The 13,689-nt window shown below is 35.0% G+C and overlaps 1 protein-coding gene across 2 annotated transcripts in view; it reads right to left on the reverse strand.

Annotated features, from left to right (window-relative positions):
* The window catches only part of LOC119069728, a 51,530-nt gene that overhangs the window by 20,142 nt on the left and 17,699 nt on the right, over positions 1 to 13,689 (reverse strand). The window lies entirely within an intron of this gene.

Raw genomic sequence — 13,689 nt, forward strand, 5'->3', positions numbered from 1 at the left:
TGAAATGTAGGAATAACATTCTAATTGTATCTTATACTAGATGAACACCTAACGGGGTGTGTTAATAAAGTAACACAATCTGCAGCCTATCATAAACATATTCATCCGTCATTTAATCTTCTTCTTCACTTTTTTGTGAAAATAAAAGCACAATTCCTGACTTTTTTCATTTTTAGCCCCGTACAATGTTCTGGAGGACTAATAGGTTTCATGTGCCGTTGGTGAAACTCATACGTCTAGAGACGAGCGACGGATATTAATAAAGTTTCGTTGATTTTTAAGGATTTTCCTGCTAAGTCTAAAGAGGTGTGTTGGATTTCTAAGATTTTTTAAACGTTTTCTTCGATTTTGAGGATTTTCCGATGAAGGGATTTTCTAGTTTTCAAAAATTTCATACAGTCAGAGACAGTGAAATTTCAGCATAAATTTGCTGCAGTTTTTTTTCAGCTGATCCACACATACAATCAAAACTGTTTATACTTGTTTATACGGTTGAGCCTCGTTTTTATACGGTGGTAAAACCGGGTAAGGACGAATAAACAGTTTCAATTGTTTGTGTGTATCAGCGGAAAAACAGCTGAAATTTCACTACCTGTAACTGTAACAATTTTCTAACGATTTTTTCTTTGGTTCCAACACTTTCTAGTTTATTCGCCCCCTGGATAGAGTTTTTCTAGCATGAAGTGTAACAATTTTTGATCTACTTCATACGGGCCTTGGAAATATAGCTTTAGTCTTTAGAAATGTATATCCCTCTAGTTTTTCGTACTGGACATGTGTATCGCACTAACTTTGCGTACTTATATACGTACTCGTACGGGACTTATCTCAGCAATTCGCTACGATCTCAACTGTTTTTTTTCCTGTTTTTATTCGCATAATGTTCCATTATATATTGTTGTACGCTACATGTACGAGTAACATTATGCATCCAATTTTTTGTTTTGTTTTGATGATTCAGATATTCAATTTGCACATTTCGCATTCTAAGAAAGTCATCTACACAAAGTACGTAAGATTACCTTCTCGACTTTTGCAAAACGACATACAAATAGTGGTAGATTGCTCATACCATGGCTCATGCATTATGAGTGATCGTATGCAAAAACCTAGCCTTGATGGGAACCGAACGCACTTGTTAGAACTGCTAAATATTAGATTTTCGAGAGTGTTACGTGTGAACAAAATAGCGCAGATAGTAATTACTGAATAAATTTAATTGACTCTAATGGTTATCAACACACAAACTCTCATCTCCTACTTCTAGATAACATTTGCGCATACTTTCGCGAAACTTAGTTAAGAGCAATGGACCTTTTACAAATTTGTAGCCTACATTTCGGCGGAAAAATAATCGTTTTTTGATGATTTCCCTGAACCAAAGTTTTTCCTTTAAATATAACATATTTTTGCATGATTAAATGGTTTTACTTTTTCAAAGAAAAGATTTTGGTTCAGAGAAATCATCAAAAAACGAACATTTTCCCGCCTAAATGTAGGCTATAAATTTGCAAAGGGTCCGTTGCTCTTTTAGATTTATAGATTTATCAGTTTGCTCTTAAAACACCTTGCGCTGACAATGCCAAAGATCATTAAAATTGGTGACAACACCTCCACAAACTCACAGGAACTGACTCATTTTGACACCCACCCATGTCGATTATTATGCCTTTCGTTGTCAATAAATTCAAAATTAGGAGTCACAATTTAGTGTCATTTCGTTGGTGTGGCAACTGTGTTCCTTTTATCAACCTTCTGTATATTTTCTCAAACATCTCACTCTCCATTTTTCCGCCATTTCTCCCATATATTTTATGTTATTTCAGCTCAAATGGTTAGGGTGAATTTACAAATATATATTAACTACGCAGATGAGTTGATGCTGAATTCCTCAACAAAGTCATCATATGATTCAAATTTATAATGAGCTAAAATACTGCCTTGCCAAAATAATACACTTTCCTGTGGGTAATTCCAAGCATTAGAGCTAATTACCAACAATAATTAGGAGGAAAAAAATGTATTAGAGGACCCGAATGCCATTTATATGTACCAAAGTGTAATGCGAAATGTTTTCACGAGACCTTAACTAAAAATTCCGGGCGTATCCTAACCATTTTGTCAAATTTTAATCCTTTTAATTCAATTAAAGAGCAAAAAGAAATTTTAACCTGAAAATGAGCGTAACAAGTGAAGTTTTAATGTTACGAAAAAAATATCTTCTCAAAAGTATAATTAAATGTGACCTTGCTTCTCGAGACACCAATGTGAAGAAAATCCAACTGGAATGGTGTTCACCGGCTTTCAGTATTTGGGAAAGCGCGAAACATGTCTTTCATTTAACGTCATTAATATGCGTCTACCGAGGCTTCTACTTAATTATTTTAATTGATTGTTACAGCTACACGGGTGTATGCATGCATAATAATCTCATAGTCTCAATTTCGCTAAATTTGTCAGTGAGATCCTCCATTTATGAATCGCAAATGGAAGATCACTAGAAGATACATGCTGTACATTTGTCCTAATTTACTCTGCCAACTATTGAACTCCCTTTCCTTTGAAAGCTGATAAAATTTAATAATTTTGAATGTTAAGCCTATCATGTCGCCCAAAAACGTTTTTTTCGGATTTCTTTGGGGAAAATATACAAAGAAAACAGCACATGAAACTTCCGGAAACTAACTTCACCCCAACCTCTCGAATTTCGTTGTGTTGATTGATGTCAAATGAAGTTACTGTTCTAAGGAACATAATAGAATGTGGGTGGAATGTACAATGAAAGTCAAACAAATTTGCATCAATATGTGCTTCAGCTGATTTTTGTTTGTACACGCGGGTGGCAGTGGTAAAACTGAATAATAAGTGGGTCCGATGAGTGGACCAGCTGGTGAAACAATGTGGACACTAATTTAGTTGACTTTATTTGCAGTTAATAAGCGAGAAGTTTCTAACTAGTAATCGAGTCGAATCATGTCAAAGTCGTAGCATCTAAGAAACACTTTTTCCAGAAGTTTTAGTGTCCCGTTTTAAAGATTTACCTGTTCTATTATTCGATTGGCGAGTACGTCTGTTATTATTGGGATGTGATTCAGATTTTACATAATTTCTAGAGGGGTGTCGATACTATTGACATAGATTCATTTGCATTTATGTGGATGGAATGGATCATTGTAGCACAGACGCGGAACGCATTGAAACGAGTCGTTAAATTTAAACGAACAATAAGATGTCGGCAATAAAAACTCAATAAAAAAAGGCTGAATTTCGGTCTGTCAGCAAGAGACAATTTAGCTTTTGTGAGAGTCTGCAAAATAAACGTTTCAGCGTTTTTCTTATTCTGTTTCAAGATACATTTTTCATGTCGTTTAAGTTTGTATACTGTTGATTTTAGGCAGTGTTTATTCATATTACATCAATAAATATATGTAACAACCCCTCCAATAAAGTACGTCGCAAGTCGAAGCTTAACAGAAGCTCTATGACAAATTGAGTATTTGGAAAGCAGTAATCAAGCAGTACATTTTAGAAGAAAAAAATGACCAAAGATGAAGCTCCGGTTTGTTTTAAATAAGATGACCATCAGGGCTTCTACATTGCACTACCCAGTTATAATCATTGTAGAAAGACCGTCTTTTCCCCTAGATTCCTGTTCTTCCCGATTTCACTTTCATTCAAGATTCATTTCTTTTGACCAAATCGACTCATCATGAACTGAACGAGTCTCTTAACAACTCAGAGACTGAAGCTCTTCGGAGACGTGTTGTCCTCGATTAGTAGCAAACAACCTTTGAAAAAATTGTTACATTTGTTCGTTAATATCTTTTAACGAATTTAATTCGCTCGAATTTCCATAAATCAGCGAGTCCATCAATTCAAACCGCAAAAAAATGGAGTGGTTTTATTTGATACTCTATGAGTCTGAATACGTTTATATCGTACATACCTATTATACTAAGAACTGAACAAAAATCAAATATTTGGAGGTCAATGCTGTTTTTTTTTTTTCAAATGTAATAAAAATTGCAAATTAGACCTATCAATTGGCTCAAGTGTAATGTGTGTTATCGTAAGGTATAGACGGATACTTTTTGTGTAGCCAATAGATTGATGTGTAAAATTGATACTACCGATGTTTTCGTTTATTGTGGCTATCCACTTCTTTTTTCTGTTGTTGTTGTTCCAACCCATAGTCAGAGACAAGATTTCTATTTCTTTTCAGACAGAGTATGATTAAATTATTCTAGATTTCTGATCAGAAATTTAGATTAACTCTATGCAAATCAAACGAAAAAATTACTTATTCCCGTGTTCAGTCTGAAAAGTGTGTAATTTAATAAATAAAAGGAAGTCGCCTTCGACGCTCGACAAGACAGTATATATGAGTATTTAATCACAAAAAAAGAGATGGAATAAAACTGAAAAAGAACGCTCGGTACAAGTAGAAAACTAAACTTTGATTTGTATTATGTGTATATTAGACGAGGAAAAACGTTCCGATTGCGTTCGTGTTAATTCAAAGAAAGAATTTGTTTTCCGTTTTCCACAAACATTGTTCCCGGGCAATCATGAATTGTAATTTGAATTGAATTTATTAGAAATTTTTACATCTACAAAAACAATAATTAGTTTGTACCTAGCACCTTGCTCTAGGCACCTTTAAGGAGTCAATCTTAATATTTTGTATCTTACGTAACGCACATTCTAAGTCTTGAAATTTGAATACTCTTTTTGAAAACAATGTCTGGATGCTAAAATTAACAGCTCCCAAACTGTATTTCATATCTGAATATTACCTTAGAGTAGCAATAAATTAAATTAAATTAAATCTAGTACTTCAGCAAATTGTAAATGCCAAATGAATGTTGAATTTATTCAATAAAAAAAAACTTAGAACCTTTATACATTGTTAACTGAACCTTTGACTGAATCGTCTAAACATCTTGAAAACTGAGACATAATTAACGATCGACTAGCCTTAGTCTGAAAACGTTTGGAAAAGTAAATCACATGCCCAAAACCTTACGCTATTAATAACCAAGATAAAAAAATGTTGAAAATGCTTCAAACAGTTTTGATGTACACTTCATCCCATTTCCCCATGGCTATTTACACGAGCTCGACGCAGAACTTTGTTCTGAGTGAAATATTGTTCTACGGCAGGTCTGAAAAATTGGAAAATTATATTCGAGCGTTATTATTTCTGAGATGACGATTGGATAAAAATATTTTAGGGCACTCAAACGTTATTTTCATACAATTGGTACCAATTCAACAAAAATATTGGTAAATTGTATAATTTATAACGCTCAACCAAAAACTAATAACGTTTGTTTATTACGATCCCTCAAAAATTCACTTACGTGAATTAGAAACTATTGAAGTTTTCCACGGAAGCGAGCCTTTTGGACAGCTCTATCGTGTAACGTTTTCTTTTTCAATTTTTTGTCATTGTTACAAAGTCGACAAAAAAAACCTTAGAGGGATTCTTTTGTAAAACAGCCTACCGAAATCGGACGCATTTTCTATTGGAATTTTTTATATATCCCTAGAAAGGACTTCGACCCTAGAAGCCAAAACCACTTTCAATAAAATGTGGCTGGTGAAAGCTGAGCAAAAACCGAAAAATTGCAACAAAAATTTCTCCAGTTACACGAACCGTACATGGTCGTGTGGGGTCTCACTAGAAAGGTAATCACATCTACGTTTGAGCCGAATAGGGACTTATTGTGTTTAAAGTTCATCGACACTGAAATATGTGCAGTTAAAGTTTTCAACCGAAGACTTACACTGTTCTTACAGAAATTTCTCGAGGTACACAAAACGTACATGGTCGTGTGGGGTATCATTTGAAAGGTAATTTTAAGTGCTTTTAGGCCAAATAGGGACTTATGGGGTTTGGATGCATATGCGATGAAATATGGCCACTTAAAACATTTTGAACAAAAGAAGTGAAAGATTTAAAGAAAAATATACTGCCGTGCTGTGACTGCGAACCTTAAAATACAATTTAAAACCTTCATAAAACATTTTTCCTCCCATATTGTCCTCTCACATCATCAGTTTAACATCAAATTGTTAGTATTTATGCGACAATAAAATCAATAATTTCAGAAAAATGATCATTGACACAAACCTAATTGACTTGAAATGGAATCGGGATATTATATTTGAATAGCTTGAAGCAACGCAAATTTTCTTCTCGACTTACGGTGGATCTACGCACAACACATTAAGTATTTCATAATAAAATGTATATAAATTTCACAACACACAAACACATGTTGCTGGCATATGCCGCAAGTAAATTCTACCGACCGACCGACGTATTATATGCGCTCATTATAGATGACATAAATTATTTGCTTTTTTTTGAGAAAAAAACATCGTACATTGCACATTGCACAAAATTGGTAGATATATTACATTTTCAATCGTGTGGTTGTGAATTGCCAACACACATAAAAATGTTTCGGTCTTGTAACGCAACGTTTTGATCCAGGTGTAAGAATCGATCGTCTTCACGGTGCATTTTTGAATCAAATTTAAGTGAACCACATTGTCAGTAGCATTAACGTTTTAAATAGATGCAGTTTTACCAGTTGCACGCTGCACATCCATTTAAAAAAATCTCCAGATTGAATTCTATCAATTTTACGAAAATTTGTACAAATTTTGAATTTGCATTATATTTCAGAGCAAATTTAGTTCATACTGTCGGAGACAAATTAGAAGTCACAATTTCAATCTAATTCAAGTTATTCATTCCACGTGGGTATATTAACGTGGACTTCGAATGTGGAATGAATAACATCAATTGGATGGTAATCGTTGAAAATGTCTACTCGCATTTCTCCCGCCGTAATCTGGAATTTTGACCTCGTGTGATTAGTGAGTCTCACTATGAGACATTCTATCTAGAACTAGCAGACACATGAGATGTGGGTGGGTAGTAGATGGTAATAAATTTTAATAAAAAGTTTGAAAGACTGAAACTTGCGAATGACACAGCAGTTAACTTTAGTAAATGTTGGGACCAAACAGAGTGTTTCGAACTCATACTCTATTTCATTTTAAATTAGCTGTAGGGTTTGTGCGACTATTGATCATGGCCCTACGTTAGTGAAGGGCCGTGACGCAAGTCCGTTCACACTGAAAAATTTGACAAAAAAAAATTTCCGCAGGACTGAGGAACATATATACACGAACTTTTTGACTTTTCCCCCTTTGCTCCTACTACCCCCAAAGTATTTTATTCGTAATCTGGGCGTCCATACGAGTTCAACGAGCTATCACACGCCTCATAAGGTTAAAATTTGGCCGAGATATTAAATTTCAAAACTTGGAAACTTGCAGAAATTTGTATGAAGAAATTCATGTTCTGTTCATACATTTTGAAATGGATGAATTTTACCAACCTTTGTTACTTTGTCACTCTGTTACGGCGAAACTTTTTAATTTACCGGTGAATTTGGCTGAAATTTTCAGGGTATGTTAAGGACGTAATTCTAAGAAACTAATTTGAAGGAATTTTCTTAAAAGCTTATAATTTCGGAGCTATGAGCGTTTTGAGCCATTGAGCTATATGACCCATAACTCAGAAAATATAAAAGATAGAAAGTTCGTTTAAAAGACAAATTTATAGAGTTTTAGATTCTAGTCGATACGTGTTTCATTGTTTCCCTAAAAAGTCGCTTATTTGGGAGCTATGAGCGTTTTAAGCGCGTCAAATTTTCGATTTTCGTCAAATTTTCGATTTTAGTCAAATTTTCGATTTTTGTCAAATTTTCAAATTCCGTCAAAATTTTCGAATTTCGTCAAATTTTTTATTTTCGTCAAATTTTCGATTTTCGTCAAATGAAAGCTGGAAGATTCAGATCAAAGAGAAAGTTATACAGTTTTGTAAGAAGAATATTTTCGTTCAAACTGCACAATATGATTGTCTATTATCTGCGACCAAATTATAAAAAATCACAACTTACAAAAGAGCTGATATCGCCCAAAACCACTTACAGTGGAGGTGTGACGCAAGTCCTGTTATCCACTTACAAAAGAACTGATATCGGTGTAGGTGACGCTTACAGATATGCGTCACAAATGGCAGCTGATGAGCAAAGTACGCGAAAGTTTTATCAACAAAAATCTTATCAGAAAAATTTTAGGAAGAAAATTATAATAAAAAAGTTTGCGTCACAAGTGGCAGATGTTGAGGAAGGAAAATTTTTATAATTGTGAAATATATTCCTTTAATGAATGGAATTCAAACGGAAGAAAGCCGAATCATCTGCCACTTTTTGACACAAACTTTTTTATTATAATTTTCTTCCTAAAATTTTTCTGGTAAGATTTTTGTTGATAAAACTTTCGCGTACTTTGCTCATCAGCTGCCATTTGTGACGCATATCTGTAAGCGTCACCTACACCGATATCAGTTCTTTTGTAAGTGGATAATAGGACTTGCGTCACACCTCCACTGTAAGTGGTTTTGGGCGATAACTTCATACTATTCATAATGAGCTCCCTCATGCAGGGCCTTTCTTTGAGAATTTGCATTGTTAAAAAATTCTGAAAATTCCTAATTCCTAATTTCTTCAGCATCTTTCAGAATTACAGTGACTACAGTGACGAGAATTACAACATTCTAAAACCAGCCAATCTAAGAAATTTTTGGTGTTTCTATAATTTCAATATTTCCTACTAGCATTTAAATCGTTAAAGCACATTGATTCAACACGGCTTCTCTTGTCACATGCGCTCGAGTATGATATTATGAGTAGATAGACCAATAAACGAACCACTAACATTTTACATTTTAAGAGTGATATCGCCAAATCTTCAGGTGATTGGGAAACAAGCGGTCTCCGATTTTAATGAGTGATAGCTCATTGGATTCGTCTTTCAATTCTAGAAAACACGTGTCTTTCACTTTTTCTTAAAAAAATTTGTTTTCTGTGAAAAGCACTCAAAAGTGAAGACATGCTAGAGGGTACCGAAAACAGTTTTTCGGCAATAACTCAAGAAAAAATTATTTTAAATGGTTGTAATGTTGTACGATTGTCGGCCTTGAAAAGACCTACAGGTAGAGTATACGCACCGCTTGGTGCTAGTTGATCCACTAGAGTTATGACTAGAAATATAGTGAATGTTCGGAGAGTCCGCCTTCTCTGCAGCTTCGATGTACCACGGAACTGAGTATGGGGTGTTGTAGCTGGCCTCACCCACTATCGTTGCACATATAAATGAACCCAGTACTTTTGGGCTGCAAGCCTACAGAAGTCTTGAAAAAAAAGTTGGTGCCAAAATGTAGATTTTTTCCTTCTTTCTGAGGGCCCAACTGCCAGAAGAGCATCTGGAACGGTACTACGGCAATCATTTTTTATTGTCTACTATTCTTTCACCTTATCAATAGAAAAACGCTTCGCAATGTCGCGAATATATCAGATACACTATTAGTAATATCAAGAGAAAAATCATTAAAGTTTTCTCCGAGGATTTTAGTCAAATAGAGTGTTAGCGTATAGCAAATGACCTCAGGACTACGGAACAGTAATTAGTTTTTCAATTGGACCAATATTTGCTACGTGACAGGAGTTTGGAAAACCGTTTGCTCCCACTTGATCGTATCGTTTTTCCAAACTCCTGTCGCGTAGCAAATATTGGTCCAATTGAAAAACTAATTACTGTTCCGGACTCCTGAGGTCATTTGCTATACGCTAACACTTTATTTGACTAAAATCCTCCGAGAAAAATTTAATAATTTCTCACAAGAATTACTAACACTGGATATGTTGTAACGACCTATATTCGAGTCAAAGTGAAGCGTATACGGTAAGGGAATAGTACACGATACAAAATTACTCACGTTGAACCGTTCCAGACGCTGTTCTGGCAGTTGGGCCCTCAGACAGAAGGAAAAAATCTACATTTTGGCACCAACTTTTTTTTCAAGACTTCTGTAGGCTTGCAGCCCAAAAGTACTGGATTCATTTATATGTGCAACGATAGTGGGTGAGGCCAGCTACAACACCCCATACTCAGTTTCGTGGAACATCGAGGCTGCAGAGAAGGCGGACTCTCCGAACATTCACTACATTTTTAGTCATAACTCTCGTGGATCTACTCGCACCAAGCGGTGCTTATACTCTACCTGTAGGTCTTTTCAAGGCCGACATTCGTACAACATTACAACAATTTAAAATAATTTTTTCTTGAGTTATTGCCGAAAAACTGTTTTCGGTACCCTCTGACATGTCTTCACTTTTGAGCGCTTTTCAAAGAAAACATTTTTTTTAAGAAAAAGTGAAAGATATGTGTTTCCTAGAATTAAAAGACGAATCCAACGAGCTATCACTCATTAAAATCGGAGACCGCTTGTTTCCAAAGTTAAAAAAATCACCTGAAGATTTGGCGATATCACTCTTAAACCCTGGGAACCTCAAAAACATTGAAAAATTCGATACAGTGGCTGATTTTAGAACGTTCACTCTAATTTGTAATAACATATTACTTCCGTGGTTCCAAATTTATTCGAAGGGGAGTGAGATATTCCCACTCGGCAAAATAAAATTTGAAACTACGCACGTACTGCGCTTTACGTGATTAGGCAATGTAAATATAAATTTTATAGGAGCGAGGCGTCATTAACATTGCCGTAACACGCAGAAAATTTGAATAGATGTAATTGTCAATTTGACAACAATTCGACAACTTATAAGAAATGTAGGAAATTATTTGAAAGTATTCAAGGTTGAGGATTAGTTCTATCACCTTTATTATGTCTGAGAGGGATTCTTTTGTACTTTCAGGAGAAGTAGAGCTTACGGAAGTTTGGTAGTTTGAGAAGGAATTCTCAAATGTATCTGGGTCTGTTATTGTTATATAGTGTTACAGTTACATCGTTGTCTGTTTAAAATATATACATTTTTGACGGACTTCTTTTATTGCGTATGAGTCGTAAATGTTTACGCGTTAACCTGTAACAAACGATTGTTCATCTGTTATCGATAAAAAAAAAATTGAAAACCGAAAAGACTATAGTCTAGTCCGGGAATTTTTCTCGGTGTGGTTTCGGTAGTACTCCAGTGTGAAATTAGCCGGAAATGATACGACATTATGATTTAAATTTGAAATAGGTCATCGCATAAAAAAATCCTCTTTCATTGTCCTTGGCATACCTATACCTATAGTCATTCTTTTATTGCTTCTCTTCGTTTCTGTTAAACATGCAAACGCAACATTGTATATTAAATTGTGTTGATGAGGAATGTTAGTAGCCTACTAATTAACCGCCTAAACTACAATCTGTAAATATTCGTTCAATGTATAAAAGGAAATTATTCGCTTAACAATAACAATATCAATGGTAAGAGTCATTTAGATTTGTTTCACTGTGCTTATTTAGAGGAAAGTTCGAAAGAAAAATAAATATAACCGGACCATCATAATAAAGCCGTTTCTCTAATCGATGAATGTTGAAGATAGAGGTCGTATATATAGAATGCCTCTAATGTATATTATAGCGTACAGATGTAGATGAAGAAGAAGAAGAAAAAAGTTAAGATGTGAACGTAAACATAATATAGAGAGCATCTTATAGCCAGAAACACGTAACCAGTGTCAAATAACATGTAACGAATTTCAATTTAAAGTCAAGGAAATACATCAGATATTGACCTTGAACGATGTATAAAGCAAACACCAAAACAAAAAATCTCTTTCTTTCTTCAATCGTTCAGAACTGGCTGCACGAAATGCAATGGTATGTAATTCAGTGATGATGTGACAAATAAGGACAGTAACAATCCGTCAAAATATCAATGTAATATACGACCAAAGCGTATTGGATGTGACATTCTTAATTATTTCCGTCAATTTAAATCTGCATGCAATTCGATCACATAAAATATAGTGGAGCAAACGGGTGGATAGCATTTAAAAATTCTCAATTAATTGTGTGGGATATTAAGTTGTGCGTAATTTTCAAAAGATTTTAATTGAATTGTCTGAACTGGATCCTTATAGCGTAGTTAAGCATAACGTTTCGAACAGTTCGTTTAAGAACATAAAATCAGACAGTAAAATTTGGGCTTTAAAAATTTTAAGAAAATCCACTAAGAGCCAATCAACAATGTCAATCAGGATAGCTAAGTAGTTTAGGCGTTTCGATAAAATATCAAACGATTTCTACCAGAAGTGAAGTACATTTAAGGTTCGGAGTTGACCTGTTTATGTTCGGGTTGACCCGTTTATGTTCGGGTTGACCCGTTTATGTTCGGGTTGACCCGAAGTCTAGCCTTGACCTAAACCTGAACATAAGATTTATTGTTCAGCCTAAACCTGACCGGAATCTGAACTTTCAATTTTTTAACCGATTCTGACCTGTACAATAAAAAATCAGATCAGACCATACAATTTTACTTCGAACTTTCGGCTTATCCGAATCCGACTTAGTCTGACCTAAAAACTCGCCTAAAAAGAAAAGAAAAGAAAATTCTGGATCAGGTCAGGTTCGGTTTAAACCATTTTAGATTTGATATGATTTGTTCGTTCAGAGACCTCACTTTAAGAGACCATTTTACAGCTATAATAACAAGTGCAGTCTGGATCACCGGCCTAATGTGACTTCTGAACTACGTCTCAAATTATGCTATTTGCTCTCTAACGAAAGTTAGGTGCTTAATTGATATCTTGCCTAAATGTAGGCTAGAAACTATGCGCACAAATAATTGGGTTACGTCATAAGATTAATTGGCATCGGGGAATCTGGCACATGCGATCATAGTATGCGTCCCTTTACTACATGTAACGAAAAGTCATGACTGTGCCAGATTCGCCCAGATTCGATTTGTGCGGTGTGCCAGATTACCCCACGCCGTGTACATCGTTGCAGCCACCAAATACATCGCAACTACCCAAATTATGAAGCTTGAGTGAACTTCAGGACGTTATCAATGCGATGTAATGGCTTGAAAAATTCCATGTGGCGTTGTCTGACACGGTTTCCGAAGCCGGATTAATTTAGTGGAAGACTAGTACGTAACCATGTCCGTCAGGTCGAACCCAAAATTGAAAATTCAGGTGCAGGTCAAGATCAGGCTCGGATTCCGGTCAGACCGAAACCTTATATTCTACGAAGTAAAATTCAGTGTTCATTTTAATACAGTGTGTTAGGTCCCTTATTTGACATTCGAGAAAAGAATCGGTTGGATTTACTCTGTCGTGCCAGATATCATAAATTTTTCGATATTTTTTCTGTACATTTTTGAGGCGAATTAATCATTTTTTATTGTGCGTAATTTGCGAGTGGCTCCCTACTTTTACTACACATAGCAACGCGAAAGATACGTGTTTTCAAATTTTTCTTTTGTCATGCTGCCAAACTGGACAGAAGAACAAAAGAAAAATTAGAATTAGATCTCTGTCGCGTTGCTATGTGTAGCTAAGGTTTCTCTGCAGAATGCATCGCAAAATATTTTTTTTTTTAAATTTAATTCGACGCCGATAATTTTTAAGAATTTCTCGAAAATGATCCCTTAGGTATACATAAAATAATTGATTTTTTTCCCGATTAAATGAAATCGTGCTACAGAAACGTATGCATAGCTAAAAATGATGAGCAGTTAGACAAGAAAAAAACGTGAAAGAAATGAAAAACATTTCCACATCCTCCAGTTGATTTTTTAGATTAAT

This window comes from Bradysia coprophila (genome assembly GCF_014529535.1).
Source record: "Bradysia coprophila strain Holo2 chromosome X unlocalized genomic scaffold, BU_Bcop_v1 contig_39, whole genome shotgun sequence".
NCBI classification, from domain to species: Eukaryota; Metazoa; Arthropoda; class Insecta; order Diptera; family Sciaridae; genus Bradysia; species Bradysia coprophila.